Source organism: Carya illinoinensis, chromosome 16 (genome assembly GCF_018687715.1).
Source record: "Carya illinoinensis cultivar Pawnee chromosome 16, C.illinoinensisPawnee_v1, whole genome shotgun sequence".
Taxonomy (NCBI): Eukaryota; Viridiplantae; Streptophyta; class Magnoliopsida; order Fagales; family Juglandaceae; genus Carya; species Carya illinoinensis.
The window spans coordinates 9,043,531-9,059,103 of NC_056767.1; the positions used below are offsets into that span (position 1 = coordinate 9,043,531).

At 36.5% G+C, this 15,573-nt stretch overlaps 1 long non-coding RNA gene and 1 other non-coding gene across 2 annotated transcripts; one reads left to right on the forward strand and one right to left on the reverse strand.

Annotated features, from left to right (window-relative positions):
- Nucleotides 1-828: 828 nt before the first annotated feature.
- Nucleotides 829-2,550, forward strand: LOC122298689. Its single transcript, XR_006239512.1, has 2 exons — nucleotides 829-1,089; nucleotides 1,998-2,550. It is a non-coding gene; the product is annotated as an uncharacterized LOC122298689 (long non-coding RNA).
- A 4,540-nt stretch (nucleotides 2,551-7,090) lies between these two features.
- Nucleotides 7,091-7,197, reverse strand: LOC122300035. The gene has a single exon (XR_006239878.1). It is a non-coding gene; the product is annotated as a small nucleolar RNA R71 (small nucleolar RNA).
- Between the last annotated feature and the right edge of the window lie 8,376 nt (nucleotides 7,198-15,573).

Sequence of the window (15,573 nt, forward strand, 5' to 3'; positions counted from 1 at the left end):
AACCTCCGTAGATGATAATGCAAGTAGACTGAAAAGTTGATCGCCATCTGACTGGTCCCCCATCCATGGTGAACACATATTGAGTTGTCGACCGACGTTTGTCAAGATCACCTGCATAGTCTGAGTCAACATATCCAGTTACTAGACTATCTTTATTCTTTTTGAATTTCAAACCAACGTCTAAGGTCCCTAGAATTTACCGTAAAATCCATTTAGCTGCATGCTAATGTATCTTTCCAGGATTATGCATATATTGGCTAACTAAGCTGACGACCTGGGAGATATCAAGTTGTGTGCACACCATGACATACATCTGGCTTCCAACAATACTTGCATACGAGACATTTTTCATATAGTCCCGTTTTTCATCACTTTTCATATAGTATTCGGTTCCCTCTTCCTCTTCCCTTTTCTTCTTCCGGTCCTCCATCCCAAAACTCTGCTCAACCCCCAAACCATCTTATCAATACCCATCAAGTTCCAGAGCTGCCGATTCTCCACCGTGATCATGACGCCAACCATCTCTCTCCTGTCCCCACATGCTCCCTCTCTCGCAATTGAGTCCTTGCCATCTCCGCTGCCTTCGTTTCCGCTCTCGTCGCCTCCTACGCCCTTCTCTCCTCCGACCACAAGTCCGAACATGAATCCCCCAATCCACTGTACGCCAGCGCCGAGCACGCCGTACAAAAGTCCGGCGACTCCTTCAAGAAGCTTTTCCATCACGTTAAACAGACCGGTGTGGCCGCATGGATTCTATGGCAATCTCTGAGGTCGGTATTGTCCTCGGCCAACCATGAGGTCCGCTCGGGCTTCGAGCTAAGGGTCGCGGCTCTGCTCGACAACATTGCCGCCGCTAATGCGTCCTGTAGGGCCGCTATCGTCGGGGCCGGTGGCGGGGCTGTCGTAGATTGGTTGCTCGAGTCGGTGGCGGTGCCCAGGGATGGTTGCGGGACCCAAGCGGAGTCGGCGAGAGCGCTGGCATACTTGATTGCCGATCCTAATGTGTGCACGACTGTGATTGGGAGGCCTCATGCAATTCCGAATCTCCTGAGGTTCATTTCTTCGTGTCAACCTCAGCGGTCGAAGCAGGTGCGTTGTGTTTTTGGCTATATTGCGTTGAACTGTTAAATAATGTCTATACGTCTCAAATACATCCGGGCGTGTGTTGAATAATTGAAAAATCTACGCAAGTTTTATTTTGTTAGTTCAATCTTTCACCCTAGTGAAGCTTAGTGAATTGTAAATTGCATTCTTGGCATTCTATACCTGTTTCATATGCTTTCATGCGCTTCTTTTTAGTGTCTAGAATAGTTGTCGCACTATTCTTCAGGCAGAAATGTTACAATCTGATTGCAGAAATACAAACGTATCAGCATCATCTTATTATCCTATATGACCGAGGCCGGGTAGAAAATGCTTTCATTTTTACTTGTCGAGGGCCTGTGGATTAGTCGCTATTCGTGGATACCCGGTGCCATAAAAAAAAAAAAATGCTTTCATTTTCCTTCCCCCTTTTTTTTTGTTTTCTTTTATGACCGTGGAATTGGTCTATATACCGTTACTTCATTTTTTCTGTTTTAAACAAAGCACTTGCAATGCTAGTCTTGAATTTACAGCTATCAAAATTTTAGTTGCAAATACATTAAATTGGCTTATATATAAAAGTAAGAATTTGTCTATCAAAAAGTAGATGAAGAAAAGGGCCAATTTTTTAATTGATAATGTGAGTTGCTTGTTGAGCTTGGGGGTGAATCGCAAATGTGGTCCAGTACTGTTTTTAAGAAATGTTTCACTGGTGGTGGATTACGTGGAGTGCCTAGACAAAATCTATGATATTGCACTTCAATCTTCACTGTTCTCCAAATGAATTCACCTAATCACCATTCCAGTCATTTCTTTAGTTTTTTTTATTGTACCAAACTATCATCCCTATCACAGTTGCCTTGATACTTTGGGTCTTCTTTTACAATTGATATATTGCCTATTTTTGGGAGCAGCAATCAAGACGTACGTAGTTCATTCGATGTTTCTGATTCTTTGAAAGGCAGGAGCATGCTTGTGGCTGCCATTATGGATATGGTCACCTCCAGTTGTGATAGTTTAGACAAGGTATCTTTTCAGCCCTCCTTACCAGGGAATGCTGAAACTGGAGATATTGCTGTAGCCCTTCAAGTTGTTGAGGAAGGTGGAATGCATTTGGATGAGCCCGATAGAAAGGAAGATGATGAGGATGGCGGAAATGGACTGAAAGGAATTGGGATTAAAATTCTTGGAGGTACTAGTGTTATGGGACTTTCCAGGAATAGTGGACTTATGAAGTTGGGGCAATGTGATGCTAGTCACGAGGAATCAACTAGGCACACTTCTTTAATTGTATTGTGAGATATGTGAGCCATGAGAAATTATAAAATCACCCATTATAATGGATTTAGCTCCTAAACAACCCGTGGACGTAGGCATTATGCTGAACCATGTGAATCCTTGTGTCTCTATTTTTATTTGTTTATTTACTATTTATTATATAGATGAACACGAAGAGCATCATATTGATGCCTGAAGCACCATTGTGGGTCGAGGATAATTCTTTTCTTCCTTCTAGTTTATTGTGCAAATTTATGCATTAACATTCATAATTAGAATTAGATGCAATTATATTTATAGAAACTCAAAGTTGGTTTGTCAAAATTAAATAATTGATAAATAAGCTCGAACTCATTAAATAAATGTATGAGTTGGTATATATAAAATATGAGTCAAATGTTAACTTAAGAGAGCTTGAATTGTATATATCTCTAGTTTGGAGTTTCCTACCCTACCACGCCTTTTTAATATACAAATTCCACCTTCAACCTTTGTAAATACAAGCACAACATTTTCTCCAGCAAACATCAAGTGTTTACACTTCTGCTATAACTACCGCCAACAAGTTACATTTGAGAACGAGCCTCCAAGCTCCATAACCACTTTGTGTGGGTTTCCTTTGAGAATGAGTCGACAGGCTTGCTAACCACTTGAGCACAGATTACTGCAAACCAACTACAACATCAACCCCAAAATGGGAACACTAGGGGTAGAAAATCCACTACTATAACAATAGCAAAAATGATCACATAAATAAACACAAAAAACCAATCATGAAAATATTTACTCTTTGCTGACAATAAATAATCTTTCAGGCAAACATCCACCCAAATAAACAAATTAAAGCTGAGCCCCGCGCTTGTACATCTCCCACCAAATCAAAGTTCTATGCTTGTACCTAATTCGGTCAAGTACATCTCCCACCTATCTCTCCAAGCTGAGCTCCTTACCACTTAGCACAAAACAAATAGAAAATTAGGGACCAAACAAGAAACTAGTGACCAATTTTCAAAATTTGTTCTACAAATTATTGACTTAAAAATTCTCAAGGCCTTATTGTCTAGTAAATCGCCCTTAAGAATGCGGGCATCTGTAGGGGTCAAATCAGCAGCCTATAATTTAGTTTCAAGATAAGGCTTAAAATCAAGTTAAGAGATAAAACCAAGAAGTGATAGGACAAGTTGAATCAGACTCCTAAAAGGAAAAAGACTCAAACTCCCGAAAGGAATGAGCTTCACAAGATAAGCTAGATTCAATCACTCAAATGAAATAGACCTCTATATAATGCAGAGACTCTCCACAAACTCTCCACACAAGGACTCTATACAAGCTCTCTACACAAAATCTCTCCATAGAAGCTTCCTACACGCAAACTCCACATCACATAATGACTCCAAAAAATCTTTCTTAAATTCCTCCATTGTATTGTGAGATATGTGAGCTATGAGAAATTATAAAATTACCCATTGTAGTGGATTTAGCCTCTAAACAACCATTGGATGTAAGTATTATGCCAAACCATGTAAATCTCTGTGTCACTATTTTTATTTGTTTATTTGTTATTTATTATATGGATGAACGCAAAGAGCACTAAATCAATGCCCGAATCACCATCATGGGTTGGAGATAATTCTTTCCTCCTTTCCGGTCTGTTGTGAAAATTTATATATTAACATTCATGATTAGAAGTAGACGCAATGATATTTATAAAAACTCAAAGTTGGTTTGTCGAAATTAAATAATTGATAAATAAGCTCCAATTGTTTAGTTAAATAAATGAATGAATGAGTGGTAAATATAGAATATGGATCAAATGTTAACTAAAGAGAGCTTGAATTGAATACATCCTAGTTTGGAGTTTTCGACCCTACCACGCTTTTTTAATAAACAAATTCCACCTTTTGACTCGACCCTACCACGCTTTTTTAATAAACAAATTATGTCAAGTAATATAGATATTGTAAGATATATAACATGAATTGATATTTTTTTTTTTCATTTTCTCAACTTCAAATTGTTAATCACATGATCACATTATCACCCATATGAAAGAATGATTGAAAAAAGAATTTGTGACGCCCCCAACTCTCACGTACGGACACGTGAAAATCGAGGCGTAGGGATGATGACAACACGGATCACGCATCCCATCGACAAGTGCCAAGTGTGTATATATGCAACACGTGTATAATAAAAATAACGTAGCAATAATAAAAATCTTTCAACTAAGTACAAGAATTTTGTCTAAATACAAACTCGTTTAAAACAAGCGTAATAAAATACTACAAGTTTTAACATTGTCTCAAATCCAAAATACATAAAATAAAGGTAAGGGAAAATAATTTCCAATAATACAACTCCAAATCAGTATTCTGGCAGAGCCACCTCCTTAGGCTCAGCCTCCTCCTCTTCATTTGCATCAAAATCTACAGTACCAAAGACAGTACTGCAAGTAAGTAATAATCCAACTAAACCTTAAGATAAAAATATATATATATATATATATCCATGCCACAACAATATACATGAATATGATGCCATATGCATATGTCCCGAAAATCATCATTTCTAGAAAATAATCATTTTTCCAACGCATGCCAAAACCCAATTTTGGCCCAAAACATCTTCTTTAAAAAATTTCCTCACCATTATCCCAGATAATAGCCCAAAAATCAAGTCTTGTCATTTTTCCAGAAAATGACCCATTAACCAAACCATCAGAGCACTGTAGGTGGGAATCACAGGTAGGACTCTACCACCATCTTTGCTTACCACCATCCCTACGAGTGCACCGTAGTGATGGCTTGCAAAATTTCATATTGCAGATTTTACAGGTTCGCTCGAGCGGAGGCTTTTGGCCGCTCGAGCGAATTCAGGCAGATTCAAACGCTCGACTGCCGCTCGACAGGGAGCTCGAGCGGGTTGCTGAAAAACGAAGATCGCTCGAGCAGAGACATTGGCCGCTCGAGCGAAATCAGGCAGAGTCAAACGCTCGATGTGCGCTCGATAGGACGCTCGAGCGAAATCAGGCAGAGTTGAACGCTCGACGCGCGCTCGACACCCCGCTCGAGCGAACATCGTATTTTGACAGATTTTAGGTTTTCCGCCGTGGGACCATATAAAAGCCATTTTTCACTCTAGAGCCGCGAGTTTTGACTGGAGAACACTCTTTGGGAGAGAAAAACATAGCTAGAGGGATTCAAATCATTTGTTTTGGAGACGGAATTCCAATTTATTGCACGTACGTTGGATTCATACACGAGCACGGACGGGAGAAAAGCGTTGAATCGTTCCCTTGAGCTTTTGACGACGAGTTGAGGCTGCAAGGAGGATTTTTCAGTGTTTATTTTCTTCTTCCCATCTTCTCAGAACAATTATGGTGAATTCGTTTATGTTGAATTCCATTTCTAGCATGAGCTAAATTTTCTTTATTCTAGGAAAACGATGTAACCTATTTCCGAACTATGCTTGTTTGTCCATGCTAATTTAATACAATTCTCTCTTTGTTTATCTGATTTATTCTGAGTTTAATGCTTCTAATTAACTGGCCATTGATTAGATGATTATTAATCTTGTGATTTGCTATCGAAAGAGGGAATCATATGGTAGATCTTGGATATTTCAGCATAGGTAAGTATAGAGATCGAAAGACTTGTATGAACCTGTGTAGTAATTAAATCATTGGTCTTATTGCGTTCTTGATTATTTAATTTGCATACTCTTGTGTGAATTGATAAACTAGAATCACTTCCAATTGACTATCGAAAGAGGCTTTTGGATGAATTAGAGATTTGCTAATAGACAAAAGAGGTTTAAGTTAAATTAGCTGGATGAGAAAAGCATAGTAAAGAATTATGGTGAAATCGATTTCCTAGAAGTTTTCTTCCCTATTGAATTTGATCTTTGAAAGTCAGTTTTATTTTCTTTGCTTATTTCTCTTTGAGTTGATCTATTTTTATTTGCAACTACAAAAACCTTAGCGATTCTTCTAGATAAAATTGAGATTAGTATAATTTTGGTATTTGGCAAGAGTAAGGTACCAATCCCTGAGAACGATACTCTTCTTACCACTTTATTATAAAACTACGATACTGTGCACTTGCAGTTTTGCACTGGTCAAGTTTTTGGCGCCGTTGCCGGGGATTGGTTTATTCTTATTCTTTTCGTCAATATCGATACAAAGTAATCTTGGTTTTAATTTAGAATTTTGTTTTAATTTGTTCTACAGGTGTGTTTTTGACATTGGATGCGCCGTACTAGATCTCGTGACATTATTCCTGTTGATCCGGAGATTGAAAGAACTCTTAGATCACTAAGAAGAAATAAGATACTAGCTATGGCTGAAGAAGATCGTGAGGTACTACCACGCACCTTGAAGGACTATGTGCGGCCAGTTGTGAATGGAAATTACTCAAGCATAATGCGCCAGCCAATCAATGCCAACAACTTTGAGCTCAAACCAGCTTTGATTAGCATGGTGCAGCAGGCTCAATTCAGCGGATCGCTACTGGATGATCCCAATATTCATTTGGCTATGTTTTTGGAGATTTGTGACACTGTGAAGATCAATGGTGTTACTGAAGACACCATTAGACTGAGATTGTTTCCTTTCTCTTTGAGGGACAAGGCTAGAGGTTGGCTACAATCTCTACAACCGGGAAGCATTGTTAGTTGGCAGGACATGGCTGAGAGGTTTCTTGCTAAATTCTTTCCTCCTGCAAAAACAGCCCAACTCAGGAGTGAGATTGGCCAGTTCAAGCAAAATGATTTTGAGTCACTCTATGAAGCATGGGAGAGGTATAAAGACTTGGTTCGACGTTGCCCACAACATGGATTGCCAGATTGGTTGCAAGTTCAGATGTTCTAAAATGGGTTAAATGGGCAAACTCGAACTATAGTTGATGCTGCTTCTGGTGGAACTTTGATGTCGAAGACAGCTGAAGGTGCTACTGCACTTTTGGAGGAAATGGCCTCAAACAACTATCAATGGCCAACTGAGAGGACTTTGGCTAAGAAGGTTGCTGGAATTCATGACTTGGAGCCGATAGCAGCTCTTTCCGCTCAAGTAGCTACTCTATCTCATCAGATTTCAGCCTTGACAACACAAAGGATACCACAAAGTATAGAATATGTAGCATCTACAAGTATGATAGTTCCAAGCAATGAGGCGAGTCAAGAACAAGTTCAATATGTCAACAATCGGAACTACAACTATCGTGGTAATCCTATGCCAAATTACTATCATCCAGGGCTTAGAAATCATGAGAATTTGTCATATGGAAATACCAAGAATGTGTTGCAACCTCAACATCCTCCCGGATTTGATAGCCAACCAAGCGAGAGGAAGATGTCACTTAAGGATGCCATGGTTTCCTTTGTTCAGGAGACCAATGCAAGGTTTAAAAAGACTGATTCACGGTTGGACAACATTGAGACTCATTGTAGCAATATGGGAGCTGCTATAAAGAATATTGAAGTGCAAATTGGGCAACTAGCCACTACCATCAATGCCCAACAAAGAGGAGCTTTTCCCAGCAACACTGAAGTGAATCCAAAGGAACAATGTAAGGCCATCACACTTAGGAGTGGAAAAGAAATAGAGAGGTCACCATTGAAGGAGAGCAAGTCCACCCCTACAGCTGTGAACATTGGCCAAAGTAAGAATAAAGTAGAAGAAGATGAGATTGTCAATGATACACTAGAGGAGACCGACTTTGCTCCTACAATTTCATTTCCTGACAATCCTCCTATTCTTGCTCCTCCACTTCCTTACCCTCAGCGTTTTCAAAAGCAAAAACTAGATAAGCAATTTTCTAAGTTTTTGGATATTTTGAAGAAAATTCACATTAATATTCCTTTTGCAGATGCCTTGGAACAAATGCCAAATTATGTCAAATTCCTGAAGGACATCATTTCCAAGAAGAGAAGATTGGAAGAGTTTGAAACAGTGAAGCTTTCTGAAGAATGCAGTGCTATTCTTCAAAAGAAATTGCCTCAAAAATTGAAAGATCCGGGGAGTTTCACTTTGCCTTGCACTATTGGAAATTCATTTTTTGATAAAATTTTATGTGATCTTGGTGCTAGCATTAATCTTATGCCACTTTCTGTTTGCAGGAAATTAGGACTTGAAGAGATGAAGCCTACAACAATTTCTTTGCAACTAGCGGATCGGTCCATCAAGTATCCACGTGGAATCATAGAAGACGTATTGGTAAAAGTGGATAAATTTATCTTCTCTACTGATTTTGTGGTGTTAGACATGGAAGAAGATGAAGAAGTCCCACTAATTCTTGGTCGACCATTCTTGGCCACTGGAAGAGCTTTGATTGATGTTCAAAAGGGTGAGTTAACATTGAGAGTGAACAAGGAAGAGGTTTTGTTCAACATTTACCAAGCCATGAGAATTAAAGAAGAGCCAAGCACTTGTTTTCGGGTTGAGGACATTAAGCAATGTGAAGAAAAGGCCTTTAAAGAAGATGCACCAGCCAATCACCTAGAACGAGCCCTGCAGCAGGATACATCACTTAGCAATGAAGTGGAGAGGAACTGTACTCTTATTCCTTTTGGAGATCCCGATTGATGAAGATTGAAAAGTCTGGCTGTAGACTTTAAAACAAGCGCTTATGGGAGGCAACCCATAGATCTATCTTTCTTTCTTTCATTTATTTTATTATCTTTATTTATTTAAGTTTTAATAAATTGGTTTTTGATGCAGGTTTATTTAGCAAGAATAAAGAGCTAAAAAATTCTAATCTACGGAAGATTCATGATGCAACCAGGGAAGTTCTTTTATTTCTTCAATCCTTTTTACTTTTGTATCACAATGAGGACATTGTTTAGTTTAAGTTTGGGGGTGTAAACTCCTATAATCATTTGATCCTCTTGTTTTCTAAGTCTTGGGTTGTTGATGGGTTGTTTGAGTCTCTTACCAAGCATGCATTGGAGTAAGATTGAATTCTCTATGACTCTGAAATTTGTGATTGAAGATGGTTTTGAGAAAAATTTTCAAAAATTTCTTTTATGTCAAGTGAAGTTTTGTGGGTACTTTGGTTTAAATCTTTGACCTTGAACACAATTGAGCACATAGTCGTTTTTCTCTTATTCCATTTTGCTTATGAAGAGAAGAAGTTGAATTAATTGAAAGAGGGAGGTTCGATTTTGCTTTGCTCTAGAATCCGTTGATGGGTCCTTGAGGCGAAATCCTAGTTGAGACCAAATATTAGAGAAATGATCTAGGCATTTCTTTGGCATAACCAAAAAGCTTTCCCAGCCGTCCTAAATGTCATGCCATCATTACATGGTGTGTTTCCATAGTCAACCCCCTTGAGCCTTCATGAGCCTTTATTGATTCTTTAAACTACATAAACCATGCCCGCTCTAAGCCTGAAAAACAATGAATCTACCGTTGATAGTTTGAGAAAATACTTTGGTGGAGAGTTACATTTAAAAGAGAAAATTGGTTTCATGATGAAAAGTATTATGTTTGCTCTGTTTGATCAAAGAAAAAGAAGAAGAAGAAAGGAAGTGATTTTTAAAAAAAAAAAAAAAAAGAGAGAGAAAAAAAAGAAAGAGAAAAAGAAAATAAAAGAAAAAGAAGCCGCCAAGCGGAAAGTGAATTACCTCAAATTTTGTTAAGGGAAGTGTTGGTATTACATCAGTGATTACAGCAATAATAATGCCACAAGTATGAGCATATTGCCAAGAAAGAGCTATGATTTGAATCATGTGAGTTTCTCTTTTAATGTTCTTTTCACTAAGTATTTTCCCAGTTTGATTTAATTTCCCATATCCAGTTCTTTCTTAACCCTCACCCTGTGGCCTATCATTACAACCTTAATAAAGACCTTTTGATCTTTGATTTTGATGTTGACTACATTAGTGGAGAGGATTTCTGAAAATTGGACTTATGGGGTTAAGTTTTAAGAGAATTCTTCTGATTTTGGTTGTTCTACTTTTATCTGAGTTTGCAGGTGGTTTGAGGTTAAATTGACTATATCACACACACACTCAAGGTCCTAGCTTTAGGTTGAAGTAAACGCCTAACTCTTGCTTGACAAATTGCAAAATTTTTCATTGATTTTCTTGCTATCTTTGATGTTAAAAGAGTAAGATACTAGAGATGAAATCTAAATTCATAAAAGCATGGTGAGTGATGATACTTCTCTGTGGGGTCGAGTTAATATTGCCTAAACTATCATTTGTTTTTCTTTTTGTTTGAGGACAAACAAAGTTGTAAGTTTGGGGGTATTTGATGGCTTGCAAAATTTCATATTGCAGATTTTACAAGTTCGCTCGAGCGGAGGCTTTTGGCCGCTCGAGCGAATTCAGGCAGATTCAAACGCTCGACTGCCGCTCGACAGGGAGCTCGAGCGGGTTGCTGAAAAACGAAGATCGCTCGAGCAGAGACATTGGCCGCTCGAGCGAAATCAGGCAGAGTCGAACGCTCGATGTGCGCTCGATAGGACGCTCGAGCGAAATCAGGCAGAGTTGAACGCTCGATGCGCGCTCGACACCCCGCTCGAGCGAACATCGTATTTTGACAGATTTTAGGTTTTCCGCCGTGGGACCATATAAAAGCCATTTTTCACTCTAGAGCAGCGAGTTTTGACTGGAGAACACTCTTTGGGAGAGAAAAACATAGCTAGAGGGATTCAAATCATTTGTTTTGGAGACGGAATTCCAATTTATTGCACGTACGTTGGATTCATACACGAACACGGACGGGAGAAAAGCGTTGAATCGTTCCCTTGAGCTTTTGACGACGAGTTGAGGCTGCAAGGAGGATTTTTCAGTGTTTATTTTCTTCTTCCCATCTTCTCAGAACAATTATGGTGAATTCGTTTATGTTGAATTCCATTTCTAGCATGAGCTAAATTTTCTTTATTCTAGGAAAACGATGTAACCTATTTCCGAACTATGCTTGTTTGTCCATGCTAATTTAATGCAATTCTCTCTTTGTTTATCTGATTTATTCTGAGTTTAATGCTTCTAATTAACTGGCCATTGATTAGATGATTATTAATCTTGTGATTTGCTATCGAAAGAGGGAATCATATGGTAGATCTTGGATATTTCAGCATAGGTAAGTATAAAGATCGAAAGACTTGTATGAACCTGTGTAGTAATTAAATCATTGGTCTTATTGTGTTCTTGATTATTTAATTTGCATACTCTTGTGTGAATTGATAAACTAGAATCACTTCCAATTGACTATCGAAAGAGGCTTTTGGATGAATTAGAGATTTGCTAATAGACAAAAGAGGTTTAAGTTAAATTAGCTGGATGAGAAAAGCATAGTGAAGAATTATGGTGAAATCGATTTCCTAGAAGTTTTCTTCCCTATTGAATTTGATCTTTGAAAGTCAGTTTTATTTTCTTTGTTTATTTCTCTTTGAGTTGATCTAATTTTATTTGCAACTACAAAAACCTTAGCGATTCCTCTAGATAAAATTGAGATTAGTATAATTTTGGTATTTGGCAAGAGTAAGGTACCAATCCCTGAGGACGATACTCTTCTTACCACTTTATTATAAAACTACGATACTGTGCACTTGCAGTTTTGCACCGGTCAGCGGGAATCACAGGCGAGACTCTACCACCATCCCTACGCAGCATGCACCATAGGCGAAAATCACAGCCGAGACTCTACCACCATCCCTGCTTACTACCATTCCTACACGTGCACCATAGGCAAAAATCACAGGCGGGACTCTACCACTATCCCTACTTACCACCATTCCTATAGTACCTTTGATTCAAACCAATCAATCCAATCATTCAAATATACACAAAATCATTTCTCGCTTCAAAACACAGTTTTCAAGTTCCAACACATGAACATGCATGCAATTACACGAAAACTTAGTTTTTCTTTTTCAACACATGTACATGCATGCACTATACAATGCAAATGACAAGACATAAATATATCCAACAATTCTCAACATCAAACAACATACAAATAACTCCGTCCTCCAATCCATCCGACCCCCGACCCCTCAGACTCAGTTTGGCATAACCAACCAATCACAATTTATTGTTAAAGTAAAAATATATTTAAATCTAAAAAGAAGTTTGAAAAATACTTACAATGCTATATAATAATTTTTGAAAGATCAATGGGCTACAAAAGGTAGAGGAAAAGTAACGTAACAGTGTAAAAACACTGTGGCCATGGGTTGTAAAAATACCCACTTTTGAATCGGGATGAACCAAGACTTGGGATTGATAGGGAATGGCTTAGAGGTATTTGTGAAGTTAGTGGAAGTAATGGTTGGCTGTGGGTGGCGGCGAAAACGGTGGTGGAAGTGAAAAAAGGTCAAAATGGAGTTGAACTTGTAGGGGTTGCTCTGGCAACGGATCGGGGCTGGAAATGAGTGGTTTAGGTCGGCAAGAGGTCGGTGATAAAGTGGTGGCCAAAGGTGGAGCGATGGTGGCGTTGGAGTACTTGAACGCCGCAACTTGGAGGGGTGCGTGCGGCTTAATGGCGGTGCTAGGTGGTCTGAAAATTGGTGGGGAGGTTCACCAGCCGGAGGGGAAGAGAATGAGGGGGTGGTGCACTGCACGATGGCAGTTTTGGGTGGGACGAAAAACTGACGGAAAAGGGAGAGGGAGAGTGAGTCGCGCGGGGGAGAGAGAGACCGAGGAGAAAAGCGAGGGAAAAAAAAAAAGATAAAACGAAAAGAAAGAGGAAGAAGAAAAAGAAAAAGAGAAAAAGAAAAGATGGAAAAAAAAACGAGATCTAGTTTTTACCTCTAGAGTTTAGAAACTGATCGAACGAAAACAATTTTAAAAACTATAAATTGAATAAAATAATCTAAACACAATATCTAGCTAAAATATAATAAAACATAATAAATAACTAGTAAAAACTAACAATAAAATTTTGAATTAAAAAATAAATTAAATTAAATTAAACAGTAATTTAAACACAAAATAATAATTAATATTAAAAAAGTACCTCAAAATAAATTTCATAACTAATAAATCCAATTAAAGTTCAATAAATTTAAAATAAAAGAACTAATATTTTAATTAAATTAAAATACTCATTCAATAAAAATACACGTAAAGAGGAAATATCACATAATTACTTTGGGTGGCAATTCGTATTCGTATCGTATCAAGTCATGAATATTGAAATGTATGGATCAATTCGAATCTGACCCTTTAATTAACGGATGACACAAAATGACCTATTTAATCTATTTAGTAATTAATTTTTATTGGGTTAAGTTGGGTACGACCCATTTAACCCATTTAACTCACTTCAACCCATTTAAACCGTTTCATATAAATGGGTTGAGCTAACCATTCTTTAACCTAATTAATATAATTTCATATACAATATAAAGATAGCTATATAAATAATTCACAATTACAATTGAACTCATAATAAAATATTTTATTATAAATATTCAAATAAAAAATATATAAGAAAACTAATATTTTCAGAAAATAAAATTACATATTAACAAAAAAAAACTTTAATAGTTTGAGATATAACGTAGTCAAACATTAATATTAATATATTTATAAAATTTAAATATAGAATTTGTTCATGTTATAAAGGTTGATTGTCATGGATTTCATGGGTTGACAGCTTGCAATTAACATCTTTGTTAATCGTATCTTATTGAGTCAATCTATTTGACCCAAACAAATTTATATCAAATCTAATTAATTAATTTATTTTATATCATATTCATATTAAATTCATAGATCGAGTTATATATAATTTACAGGCGGAGATGTCACTCACTTTTCTCATTAATTGAATTTTTTAATTAACTTGATATCTTTTTAGTTCAAAAAGGATGGCTTCGGGTGATGGCTCCCTGTTGGATCGTAGAGCCACACGAATCATGACTGAATGAGGAAACAAAAAACACAGATTAGCTAGTTAGGGCAGATTGGAATTGATTGAAAACGGCAAAGCATGGTACAAATTATTAAAATAATTACGAAAACAAAAATTGGTAGCAATCGCAATCTAACTTGACCAGTAGATATCAGTCCTTTTCAATTAAGTCCAAGTCCAGAGATCAAACATGATCAGCCAATTGTCTCGTGCAATTCCAGAATATTAGTTGAACTAATTAGAATCAAACTTCTTCGAGTTTTTACTAATTAAATATACACATAAAGTTAAAAAAAAAAAAAGATTTACAACTATGGGTCATTTTCAAACGATATAAGGAATTAGCTAAATAATTAATGATCATTCCATCTGTTAAATAACAAATATTTAATTCTAAAAAATAGTTAAAGAAATTATGTCAAGAAATTTCATTCCAGTGTACTTTTGTTACATAAAAATTTAATATGCCAAGTCATTTTTTTACACTAGTCAAGAATTTGAAAAACATAATTAATTATTTCTGAGTTTTTAATTTATTTAGTGAAAATTGAGGTTCTTAAATAATAAAATTAAAATGCATTAATATACTAATTAAAAATTATATAATTTAGTTATATATAAAAAAATGATTTATATAGTTATAGAGAATATATATCATCATTGTGCATTCTCTTTAAAAAAAAAAAAAAAAAAAAAGAAATATAAGAACTATATAAAAAAAGATTAATTTTTTCATAACGAATAGTATTTTTTTTTTTTTGAAGGAAATATTGAGATCACGATATTTGTATAATACAGATTGTATCTAGCATTTCTTATTATAAATCAACATTAATTAATAAGATTTAACTTTTATTTTTATTTTTTTCCCCTCTTTCAGTAATTATCAGCATTTAATTTTAGTAGGTCCTATGATAGGTACCAGTTGTACTGCATACTATTGGGTTGTTGTGGAAAATGGAAACCCATACATTAATGTATATACTTATCATCAACAACAACTTGATCGGTACGTACGTAGTAGTGATCTTGAAATCATATGCGACAGTCGCATTGACTATTGGCTCTTAGATTAAGTCTAAAGATTTATATATAATCGAAATCGTTTTCACGGTTCCAACCCACCACAAAATTTTCCAATTCTTTGGATGTTAAAGAGCTGAGTACAGAATTATATATTCAGCGTCCATGGGGATAAAATTCCAAACTGATAAAGGACAGAATTATATATATTATAATATATATACTTTTAATAATTCGAAGAGAGATCATGTGTAATATACAAGTACTAGATCTCACGATGTCTATTTTTATGTATAGTAGCCAAGTTCTTTTTTATTTTATTTTTTTCT